We start from the raw sequence: 12,143 nt of genomic DNA on the forward strand, positions 1-12,143 counted from the left end.
TTTCAGGTTCTCTCAGTCTTTCCCCCATTAAAAATTAGATTCTCTGCATTTCTACATCAGTTTGTGAATTTTGTTTAAGTCCTTATGAAAATTCACCAGTGAATTTCTCCTAATAGACACTTTTGTATGCAATTCTGTGTAATATACATGTTTTTGCAGAGCAATTTCCCCTGAAATAATGCATTTTGTATGCTATATTCACCAATATATGCATCTTTATACACACATTACCCCAGTATATGCAGTTTCTTATGCATTACTTGGCCTAAAAGGAGAATTGCAAAATTCAGGGACTTTTGAAGGATGGCTGTGTTTCGATTCATGTATAGCTTCAGATAGTATAGATTTGGTAGGTTCACCTTTAAATGCAAACACAGTCAAGTTTCTCCTCCATCCCTACCAGTAGGTGACAGCTTTTCAGTGGTCACTATATGCCAAATGTGACTTGATCCGGGGAGAGGAGTTAAAATGGAGGTAGCAGGAATATGAAGTCCTCTTTAAAGAAGTGAGCATACCTCTGTTTCTGGTTTCTGAAATAGGAGCCTGGAAGCTGGAGGCTGCAGAGCACTAACATGCCCCAGGCTGTTATTTAAAAAGAAAAGAAAAACCACATATGGCTGGTTGTGGCTCTCAGTCTGCCTCCTATGGAGGTCTGAATTGGGGGCGTAGGCTGTGGCTTGCCTCTTCAGTACCCCTGTTCATTGCTGATTTCAGCCTCAAAACCTCTCCCCTCCATGTGATACCCTTTTTCCTCCAGTTTACTGGCAATCCCTTCTTTTTCTCTCAGTTGCTATGGCAACCATGAGAAGGTCAATTAGATAACGGATGTGCATGTAGGGATTAGATGTCAGATGGTTAACAGCCTGGCTTGATAGACAGCTTTTCCTCAATTTTTAACAACTTTGCTGTCGTAGTAACTGATTACCCTCAGTTGCAAAAACATAATAGCCTTCTGTAATTCAACTTCCTTCAAACGACACAAGTGGTTTACACTTACGCTCAGGCATATTGTACCCTTTCCTAAATTACAAAATGTGCGGCCCGTTTTTTTTAAGTTTAAAAAACCCTCACTCCTGACTGCACGCCAACTTTCTATGGGAAGCAAATCCACAAAGGTCAGGCTAACACGGAAAGCTGAATGAATATCTGTAAAAGTAAGGTTGGGAAATGCGATGCCCTGCTTACTATTTTGGGATCTTGAATTTAAGCTGCTGATTACAGAATTATACGAGTGGACAAGGCTTGATCAAATCCCACCACAGGCCATAAGGATACTGTGCACTTGCGCTGTATACACACAAGGACTGCAGTCTAGCTCGTTGTATTAATTAATCCAAAGAAATTTATTTCTAATGCTGTGGGACGCGGGTGGCGCTGTGGGTTAAACCACAGAGCCTAGGACTTGCCGATCAGAAGGTGGGCGGATCGAATCCCTGCGACGGGGTGAGCTCCCATTGCTCGGTCCCCGCTCCTGCCAACCTAGCAGTCTGAAAGGATGTCAGTACAAGTAGATAAATAGGTACCGCTCCAGCGGGAAGGTAAACGGCATTTCCCTGTGCTGCTCTGGTTTGCCAGAAGCGGCTTAGTCATGCTGGCCACATGATCCGGAAGCTGTACGCCGGCTCCCTCGGCCAATAAAGCGAGATGAGCACCGCAACCCCAGAGTCGGTCACGACTGGACCTAATGGTCAGGGGTCCCTTTACCTTTACTTTTTAAAGGGTATCATTAGCAACAGCAGCCTTGTCACCCCACTCCCAAATTCAAAAAGGCCAGTGGGCAGTATTAATAGTAATAGTAGTAGTAATTGCTGCTGCTGCTGCTATCATCATCATCATCATCATCATCATCATCATCATCAGGGTGCTTACTCACAAACTCATCACCAAGAGGTAAGAAAGTGAGGCAGTAAGATCTGGCAGTTGGCAGCTATTTGACCCTTTGACTACCTGTGTCTATGATAATGTCATAGTCCACACAGAACCGAGTAGAATTAATCTGAACATTGCAAACCTAAAATTACTGGTAATAATACCATATTGGCACCTGCAAATAAGCTGCACCTTTAAAATTCAAAGGGGAAAAAGAAAAAAAGAGAATACCTGAATATAAGCCGCCTGCAAAAGTTGCCGTACAATCTCTAAAATCGTGAATCGCTATTCAATTGCTACAAATCCATAGGCGCTCACACCCATAAATGGCAAATGTAGAATAAAATCCTATGGGTAGTAGAGTGGGTTAAACACCTGTTCATAGCACTGTAAATACAAATAAAAAACCAATATTGCACTGTAAAATACGGGGAAAGCGATGAATGGCATTAGAATTAATTGCACAACAGTCTCAAGCTTGCAAATCAGCAATAAAACATTTTTTGTTCCGTTTTACCGTATGTCTGTTTCAGCAGCGATATCATAAAAGCCAATTTTTATAAGGTCGTGAATTTAAGCTACACTTTGACTTTTCATGGTCGGAATTTGGAAAAAAAAGTGTGGCTTATATTCGGGCCAATACGGTATATTAACAATAATGAATGAAGCAAACATAGTAGGGCAACTGGAGTGGAAAGTCAACAGTGATCTAGAGGAGGGAGGAAAATAAGCAAGGGTCCCACACCACTCTTTCAGTCCGGGGTTTGTTGACATATTTTCCAGCTGGCAATAGTTATGGTGGCCTCAGCCTCATTCTGGAGGGAGAGTTTGAAAACAAGTGGGGGAGTGGGAATGGTCTCAGATCAGGTTGTTCAGCACTGCTCACCAAGTTACCGTCACCACACTTTCTCCCTCAAACAGGAATGGTTGTCTTGTTTTTCGGTTTTGCTTTTTTTTTGAAGGGGAAGAGGACTTCTCACTGGATCCAGCTGCTGGCTGTCCCTTGGGCCTCACCTCAGAAATCCAGCAGGCCTCTGGACCAGATAAAGGTTGACTTTGATCCTTGACTGAAACAATCCTGTGGTGAAAGCATGATAATACAATCAGGTACGAGATATTGATATGATGAAGTACAGAAATGATGCAATAAGCTCTCAGAGCCCTTTGTCCTTTACTGTTACCATTGGTGGTCCTGCTAGGGCCATTTCCCCATCTTAAACCTGATCTCTGGTGTGGCATGGATGCTACCCCACCCCTGGTGCTTTCCTTGGATTTGCTGCCTTGGAATTCCTCCTCCTTAGTGACACACGTTGATACAGGCTCCAGTTGCTCATGGTGAGGTATAAATATTCTGCAAATGCCTTGGAGGAGCTCTTTAGCCATACATTTTGGAGTATTGCCTTTTTGCCCAGTAAAAGATTCTGGAGAATCCCTGCCATGCATTCCCCTCGTAATTTGGAGTCACTGTGTGGCACCATGGTCCCCTGGCTTTGGAGTTATTGCTATGATTTTCATGCAATAAATGAGATTAAATTACCTGTATCTATAAAGAAGGAGCAAAGTCAAAAAAATTCCTCCCACTTTGATAAGAGCAAGACAGGGGCAAAGATTTAAGCTCTCTACCTTGGCCTGTCTTGAGGGTAGACCCCACCAGCTTTGTGTGAAACAAAACCAAACCCAGTGGCACAATGACATTGAACGTCACATCCTTTAAAAGACATAAACTACAGAAATATCTCACCTGAAAAGTCCCTTAGTTAGCTTGGATAGGCTGAGCCACTATGTGCAGCAGAATAAAATGGGAAATTTTGGGAATACGACTCTCTACCTACAAGTCTGAAGTGATGCCATCCATTCAACTATCTCAGCATTCTTTTGCCTCATTCTGCTGAATGAAGCTGACTATGCCTTGGGACAGATTCAGCTAACTGGTCCCACCAGAAAAAGCCCATGCAAAGATTTGCACTAGCACAGTTGGGCTTCCTCACCCCTTATCAGTAGTGCACACTGTTGGGGAAATCTCTGCTTGGCTTAAGAGCAAAGTGTTTTTCAATGAAGAACAATCTGGTTGAATAAGAAACCAAAAAACCCCCTCATTTCACCACTTTGCTAAAAATAGCACAGCCTGTGGTTTAAACTGTATAGAAACATGTCTCGTCTTGAACTCTTTAATGAAGTGAAACAAAAATCCATACATTAGTCATCCTTTGCACAGTCTGGCTGGCAAGTCTAACTTGGACTAGTTTATTCTTATTCATATTATTATGTCTGGCGGTTCCCTCACTGCGAGAAGCGAAGTTACAAGGAACCAGGCAGAGGGCCTTCTCGGTAGTGGTGCCCGCCCTGTGGAACACCCTCCCACCAGATGTCAAAGAAATAAACAACTATCTGACATTTAGAAGACATCTGAAGGCAGCCCTGTTTAGGGAAGCTTTAAATATTTGATGAATTATTGTATTTTAATATTTTGCTGGAAGCTGCCCAGAGTGGCTGGGGAAACCCAGCCAGATGGGCGGGGTATACATTATTATTATTATATTATTATGCTGGGACAGAGATGGTTAGACTGATACAGCTTTTTTGCCAGGAAAAGGATTTTCACAGGGAGTGGGGAGGATGTAGGAGTGGGATGAACATTTTGAATTTTTCTTTCCAGCTATTCTTTGAGTGGGGGCTAAAGCAAAACCCTCCTAAAAAAACAACAACATGATGGGGAGGTGGGAAAGGAATTTCTCTGAAATTTCCAGGAAGGGTTAGCCATCCAACTGACTTGACCTTAGAGGTGGCCAGGATTTTCCATGTTTTCTTTATATAAATAATATTTTAAGTTTTAAAAGAAAACTTAAAATAAACAGTGCATCAACAAAATGAACACTGAACCACCTCTCTAGATAAGTAAGGTAAGCATTTTTTCAGTGTCATTATTTGCACTTCTGGGCAAAATTGTCAGATGAATCAGTTCCCAATCAGTTTCCAATGCTCACATCACCACAAGGCTCCATCTGCAGCTTCCTGCTGGCTGCACTTCCTGGAAAGCCTTGGGATCAACTCCACAACAATTGCATTGTTTTGCTCCCAAGGCATTGCGTTGTTTTGCTGCCAAGAAAGTGTGGCTGGCCAGAAGGGTCTCAAGGTTCTCTCCATAGCATCTTATCAGCTGCACTTCCAGGGCTGGGGAGACTCCCAAGGGCCAGAGAGAGAGAGAGGGCTAGAAGGCTGTATTTGGCCACTGGGCTTGGGATTCTCCACCCCACCTTTAACTCTCAAATTGCCACCATTAACTTTCAGTTTTCCTAGACCCATTTTGAGTCAAGCTAATGACCCCTCCCCTCCCCAGATGTGTCAAAATCTGATGTGCGGGTTTCTTAACAATGTGCCCCCGGAGCTGTGAGCTTATGGAAAGTATACATTATGGAGATGGCTCTGGCAAGTGCAAAGAAAGTTGATTCTCTTCTACATGTTACACTGCTTTCATAGATACCCCTGATTTGACCTTCGTCCTTGAGACCTTTTCATTTGTCAGGCTTTTTTCTTTCATTTTCAGAGGCCAAAGGTTGAGAGACATCAAAGTCCTTTTTTATCCCAAGTATCCTTACAATTATACAGGACTGCAGTCATGGTTCCTGGCCGCTAGAGGCCACTGTAGTCTTTATGCATATCTAGAGAGACAATGACAGCAATTGTTGGTGACGGTGTTGGTTTATTAGGGAGAGGGAATCAAACATGAACTAAAAATATCACAACGTAGCAAGTATCTATCCTACGTAATAAGAGCCTTATCTGCTGGTTTAAATATAACATGCACCCAACTGACAATATGATAATGTTGTTGTGTAAATATACAATGTGACTGCACTTGGAATACTGCATAAAGTTCTGGCTGCCTCACCTGAAAAAGTATTTCTCTCTCTCTCTCTCTCTCTCTCTCTCTCTCTCTCTCTCTCTCCCTCATAGTACTAGAACTTGGGGCTATCCAATGAAATTGAGTGCTGGAAGATTCAGAACAGGCAAAAGAAAGCACCTCTTCTCACAGCGTATAGGAATTTGTTCCTCCAAGAGATGGTGGTGGCCACCTCCTCAAACGGCTTTAAAAGAGGATTGAACAAATTCATTAAGGACAAGGGTATCAATGGCGGACAACCACTATGGCTATGTTCCACATCAATGTTGGAGGAGGAATGCCTCTGAGTAGCACTTACTGGGAATCACAAAAGTGGATAATGCACTCCCATTCTGCTTGTGGGATTCCCATGGGCATCTGGTTGGTCACTGCAAGAACAGGATGCTGAACTAGTTCTGCCTTTGGCTTGATTCCACAGCCACATCACATGGCCTCATGCACTTTCTCTACACTTGGGGAACACTGATGAATTTTATGTTTTAATTTCAATGGCAGATTCCAATTGTAAGATGACAGAGCGCACAACCAACTTCTTTGCTGTGGCCATCAAAACTAGATCACAATTATTGAAGGGGAAATTAGTCCAAATTTTCTGTATTTTTACCTGTTTCTGGATTTTGTAATGTTCTTGCAAAAAGGGCACAATTTGTGTGCGGGGACAGGTGTTTTGTTCCCCCCTACCCCACTTATCTTGATACTCTTACAGTGTATTTGATGTTTATGGTCTGTAGACCAAATACACTTGACTTAAATATTCATTATGTAAAGTGTAGAGTAACGTGATGACTCGTTCAAAACATCTGCTGTCAGCATTTCCCAGTTCCTATATGCTTTAAGTCTCAAGCATTCATTACCTCACTGCAAACAAGACCATGAGGACTACATTCAGCTATCTTCTGGGTGAGTAGGAAATTGCTAGGCTAAGAAATCCAACGTAAGCAAGGAGAAATAGCTCAGAGAGAGAGCAAATGCATTGCACCTAGAAGGTGGCAGACTCAGTCTCAGTCCCTGTCATCAGCAGTTAAGAGGATCAGGTAGTAGCAGGCAATGTGAAATAACTCTTTTCTTCCTGATACCCTGTAGAGCTGATGTCAGTCAGAGTGGACAAACAGACAGACAAATAGTCTGACTTGGTTTAAGGGTGTTTCTTATGCAGGCAGATAAAAGTGAGCAACCCATAGAAACGAAATCTACATGCCAGTCAGTGCGCCTGGCTGGTTGGTGGTTTGAGCCCACCTAGGGAAGGATTCCTACATTGTAGGGAGTTGGGCTAGATGATTCTCAGGGTCTCTTCAGATTCTATTATTGTTTTATTTTTTTTATAAAATATTTATTGAAGTTTTCAAGAAATTTAAAAAAAAACAAAACACACACACAAAAAAGAAAAAAAACCAAAAAACAAACATATACCTTTCAATAACATTTTTCTTTGACTTCCCCACATCTCCCCTTCTTGTATTCCAATTCAATTTTTAATTCAACAAGTTCCTATCCCCAAATTTACCTTATTATATTTAAATCCTTTTTGTTTAACCAATTTTAACATAAATCTCAATCTTGATACATCAAATCTTATTCTTAATACCTTTTTCTAAAGTCAACCCCAATTCCATTTCATGATTTCCCCATTTTAATCTAGAATAGCAAAACAAATTATTTACAAGAAAGAAAAAAAAAATATATATTTGTACCGCCTTTGGATACCCAAAACCCCACTCCCCGCTTTTCCCGGTTTCAATCTCCAACCAATGTCCATCAATCCATCTGGTATCAGCCTGGTGATCTCACATCCGAGGCCCTTAAGTCTCTCTCCTTTCCTCTCTGCCGGTTTTTTTGATAGTCCTTTATGTTAAACGCCAAATCTTGGAGAAGCTCTGTCCCCATAAGGTCCATACTTCTTCCTGCCAGGCCTCCATATTTAAAATTGTAATCCAAATCTTGTTTTTTACTTCTTTTAAGTCCAAATGTCCCAGAGACTCCTGCTTCCACTTTGATCAGATTTGTCTTTTCCTTTAAATCCATCTTTACAGGCCTTTGGCCTGCCAGGTCTCCATATTTATGATTGTAATCCAAATCTTGTTTTTTGCTTCTTTCTTTAATCCTCTGCTGCATTGTAGCTCCTCCTTCCTTTCCCTCTAACTTGTCCTGTGTAGCTTCTTCAAATTTCTCAAATTCCTTTTCTTGTTCAGCTGCAAGAGTTTTTAGTTCAAGGGCACAGTCTTTTTGTTCTGGTACAGAGACTTGAGTCAAGTCCCTTCCGATTTCCGCAGGTTTGTTTGCTTTTTCATTCAATATTGTAACATTTTTAGCCAAAACAGTGCTTTGTTCATGAAGTTTTCCCAGGCTACGAAAGATCTTCTCAAGTGCCGTCTGTATTTTTCCACTTACAGCCATTCTGTAATGTCCCAGAGCCCCCTCTAGGGGAGTACTGGTTACTTAGTGTTCCTTCCAGTTGTAAATCCAAAAGTCCTTTATTTTCCTTGATTTTCGACAATTTGTTACCTAAATGTAACAAATATGACCAGCCGAGGCAATAGAAACAAAGTTCTCTCTCTTTTTTTTCCCTCTCAGCTTTGACAGTTAGTTTGACAGCTGTCAAAGTCTTTTAAATCTCTCCAACAGGCTCCCTCTCGGATCGCTCCCGGGTCCTGGGGGGGGGGTAACAATCCACTTTCAAAATTAACTCTTATCCTCCAGCCCATTCACTTATACTGCCAAAACGTGAAATTAGTTACTTTTGACTTCTCACGAAGAAGATGTTCTTTTCAACCTTAGTTATCTAGTCCTTGCTTTAAAATGTGTACAAGAGGGGGAGACGGACTTCCTCTTTGCGCCTTCCCCGCTCGTGCCGAATCAAAAAAGGGAATTTTTAATATCCAATTTCCGTAATACTCACGGGTTGTTACTTTTAGTCCAAATTTCAAAGGAAGAAGTCAGCGCTCTCCAACCATGGCATGCGGCTTCGCTTCGCGGAGACGGGTAGACAGCTCTCAGCTCCGCGCCGCTCACCCCCGGTATGTTCCGGAGCCTTTAAAAAGGCTCCTTTGCAGCGGGGGGGGGGGGACGCAAATGGAGCCCGCCGAGCCTTCAGTTCACAGGCTTCCCTGCCTGTGATTTTTTCCGGGTCCCCGCTTCGCAGATTCTATTATTCTTTTAATAATAATAATAATAATAATAATAATAATTTATTATTTATACCCCACCCATCTGGCTGGGTTTCCCCAGCCACTCTGGGCGGCTTCCAACAAAATATTAAAAATACAATAAAACATCAAACATTAAAAACTTTGCTGAACAGGGCTGCCTTCAGATGTCTTCTAAAAGTCAGATAGTTGTTTATTTCCTTGACATCTGAAGGGCTGCCTCGTTCCTACTGAGTCTAAGACTGTAGAAGTTAACACTTTAAAAAATCTATTGTAGAAGGTTTTGCAACTGAATTTTTTGCACATCTTTATAATATGTTTGTTCCTATTGGGATAGCTCCTAACATCTTATAGGAAAGCAAACCTAGATCCGGTCCGCACTGAGCATTAGGGGTGGGGGTGGGGAAAAGATCCTTTCTGATCCTGGTATGCCACATTGAGATGGCCGTAGTTTAGCTTCCACCAGATCTATCCGTAGGCAGAAAAGAATCATGATGGGAGCAGTGCGAAACTACCTCCAGCTGTTAAGGCTGCCAGGGCTTCTATGCACTTGGGAGAAACCAGTGTGGCTCATTTTAAGGTAGTGCCTGTTAAGCTTGGCATGTGCAAGAACTTTCATTGGGCCACAACACAACAAACTGCAATGAGGACCATTTAGCCAAAGCCTTCAGCACACTCTATTTTCAGCGAAAGTGGTAGACACATATGCAAGGATTAGCACTAGTGTAACTCAACTTCCACCCCTTTCCTCCCCCTGTATGCACCCACACAGCCCCCAGCATCTGCTTTGGAGGTTTGAGGGAACCCCCAGAATAGCCCCAGGGAGCATGTGGGGGGAGGGGAGAAGGAGGGAGGACTTTCCAGCACAGAAAGAGAAATCTTTGCCTTGATGGACTGTTCGCTTTGGCACTGTGTTGAACACCAGGCTCTCCCAATAGCTCAGTCGGTAAAGCATGGTACTCTTGATTTTGGGGTCTTAGATTTGAGCCCATGTTGGGCAAAAGTTTCCTGTATTGCAGGGGCTAGATAAACCTCATGCTCCCTTTCAACTGTACAATTCTATGATTCTATGATTAAGGAGGAGGAGGCGGCAGGTAGTTACAGCCCCTTCCAGAAAAAAAACACACCTGGGAATATTTGAAGGATATCTATTTCAGTAAAAATGCAAAGGACCCTTTGGCATTTTAAAGATGAATGCATTCAATTTTGTGAGGAAGACTTTTCTGCTTTAGACATCTTTTTGCTTAATTTCCAAGCATCTGCCGTCTCAGCAACGTTCTGTTAAAAGAATCAATACAGGGCTTTCTATCCCAGCAAACAGGTGATTTTTAACACAAATTTATTTTGGTGTTTGGATCATTTTTCACAGGATTATCTCCGGATTTCTCATCCTCGAAAATGTAAAAGGTAGAAATTACTTCATCTGCTGCGGGATGGGGAGGGAAGGTCAGTGATAACTTAAGTTACTGCGGCTGTGATGCAGTGTATCTATGCCAGCTCATTTTCTTTGCAGTGAAAGCCTGCTTTTCATCATGTTGTCCCTTTTCTAAAGTTATCCATAACCACAGCAGCTTTTAAATTATGGAAAAATAAGGTTTTACAAAGCCCAGTCTGGGATGCTAGTTCTCCTGCGCTGCATAGAGCTCACTTGAACTTACGGGGACAGGCTAGTGCAATTCCAGCTATGTCAATGTGTTTGTATACTCCATATTTTTATGGAACATTCAAAACATTTTTGCTATTTGTTGGCAGCAAAAGTGGGACTATGCTGGTGATTTTCAGGGAGGGCTTCTCCCAGTGGCAGTAGTGGCAATCCTCCAGCTGGCGGCTAACCCCCTGTGATGGGATGATGAGCTGCTTGTGCGTAAAATCCTGATCCCTCAGAGTTTGGCTAAGTTCCCAAACCTCTGTCTGTGATGGAGCTCCTTAAGCGTGGCTTCATCAATCGCTTGTTGAATCGGACAGTGGGCGTTTACGGAACTTCTTCCAGCATAAAAGCTCCTTAACGGAAACGCGTCTTCTGGACTCTCGGCGTGACAGTTTCCGCCGAGGAGTGGGTGTTCCTAGGGGAGGTCCTGAAACCCCCCCACTGTTCTCGCTAGAAGTATCTCTGAGCTCTCCCTCCGACTCACTTTCCCTTGGAACTCCACTTCTCCCCCTGCTGGTCCCCTCCTCCGCTGAGTGGTCTCTCTCACCCTCCATGAGCCCTTTCACCTCCTTCGTCTCAGATGACAGTTCCCTGACACCCCCCCATCTTAAAGTGCCTTGTTCAGCAGCTTCCTGTTTTCACCATTTTCAATTTTGTATAATACACATATGCAAGTAAGTAAAAAAAGAAAGTGATGAAAATGCTTTTTCTTTTTTTAATAGGAGCACTTGGTCCACAGCAACAGCCCCCTGCTGCATATTGGATTCTTTTGGAATCGAAAGGTACATTTTGGACCATATCTGCAGTATTAGCAAATCATATGCTAAATAAACTGAATAGTGCACATAGCACCATGGAGTGGTGCCTGACACTAAACAGACACCAACACAGCAATTGCACCTGTTATAAATCAGCGTATAAAGTCCATGCAACCATATACAAGTGACCTCATGGCACAGTGTAGATTGCTGTAGATTAGTAGAGCATTGGCTTGAATTTGATTGCCACAGAACCAGCTGCAAAAATCCATTGACTAAGCAGCATTTAAAATTTAAATATTAAATCATAACAAAAACCAGGACAGGATCGCCAGATTAGGATTCTCAGTCTCAAGGATAGCTGTCATCAAGTTGCCAGATACTGAGATGAAGTAAGTACAATGGTACTTCGGGTTACATACGCTTCAGGTTACAGACTCCGCTAACCCAGAAATAGTGCTTCAGGTTAAGAACTTTGCTTCAGGATGAGAACAGAAATCGTGCTCCAGCGGCGCGGCGGCAGCGGGAGGCCCCATTAGCTAAAGTGGTGCTTCAGGTTAAGAACAGTTTCAGGTTAAGAATGGACCTCCAGAACGAATTAAGTGCTTAACCCGAGGTACCACTGTACTATTATTGTTAATAATAAATGAATGAATAATGGTATAGAGTTAGGAGTGAGGTGGTGAAGTTGTTGATGATACCAAATGGTTCAGTGTGGTTTTTGTGAAAAGCTCCAAAAGATTCTCTCCTGATGGGATGAACAGTCAGTAAAATGGCAAATGCAGCTCATTGTAAGCAAGTATAAAATGATGTACCCTGGGGCG

General features: G+C 42.6%; 1 long non-coding RNA gene across 1 annotated transcript; it reads left to right on the forward strand.

Annotated features, from left to right (window-relative positions):
* Positions 1-10,268: 10,268 nt before the first annotated feature.
* Positions 10,269-11,343, forward strand: LOC310765382. Its single transcript, XR_014549550.1, has 2 exons — positions 10,269-10,320; positions 11,284-11,343. It is a non-coding gene; the product is annotated as an uncharacterized lncRNA (long non-coding RNA).
* Positions 11,344-12,143: the final 800 nt, after the last annotated feature.

This window comes from Podarcis filfolensis (genome assembly GCF_964270895.1).
Source record: "Podarcis filfolensis genome assembly, chromosome: 6".
NCBI classification, from domain to species: Eukaryota; Metazoa; Chordata; class Lepidosauria; order Squamata; family Lacertidae; genus Podarcis; species Podarcis filfolensis.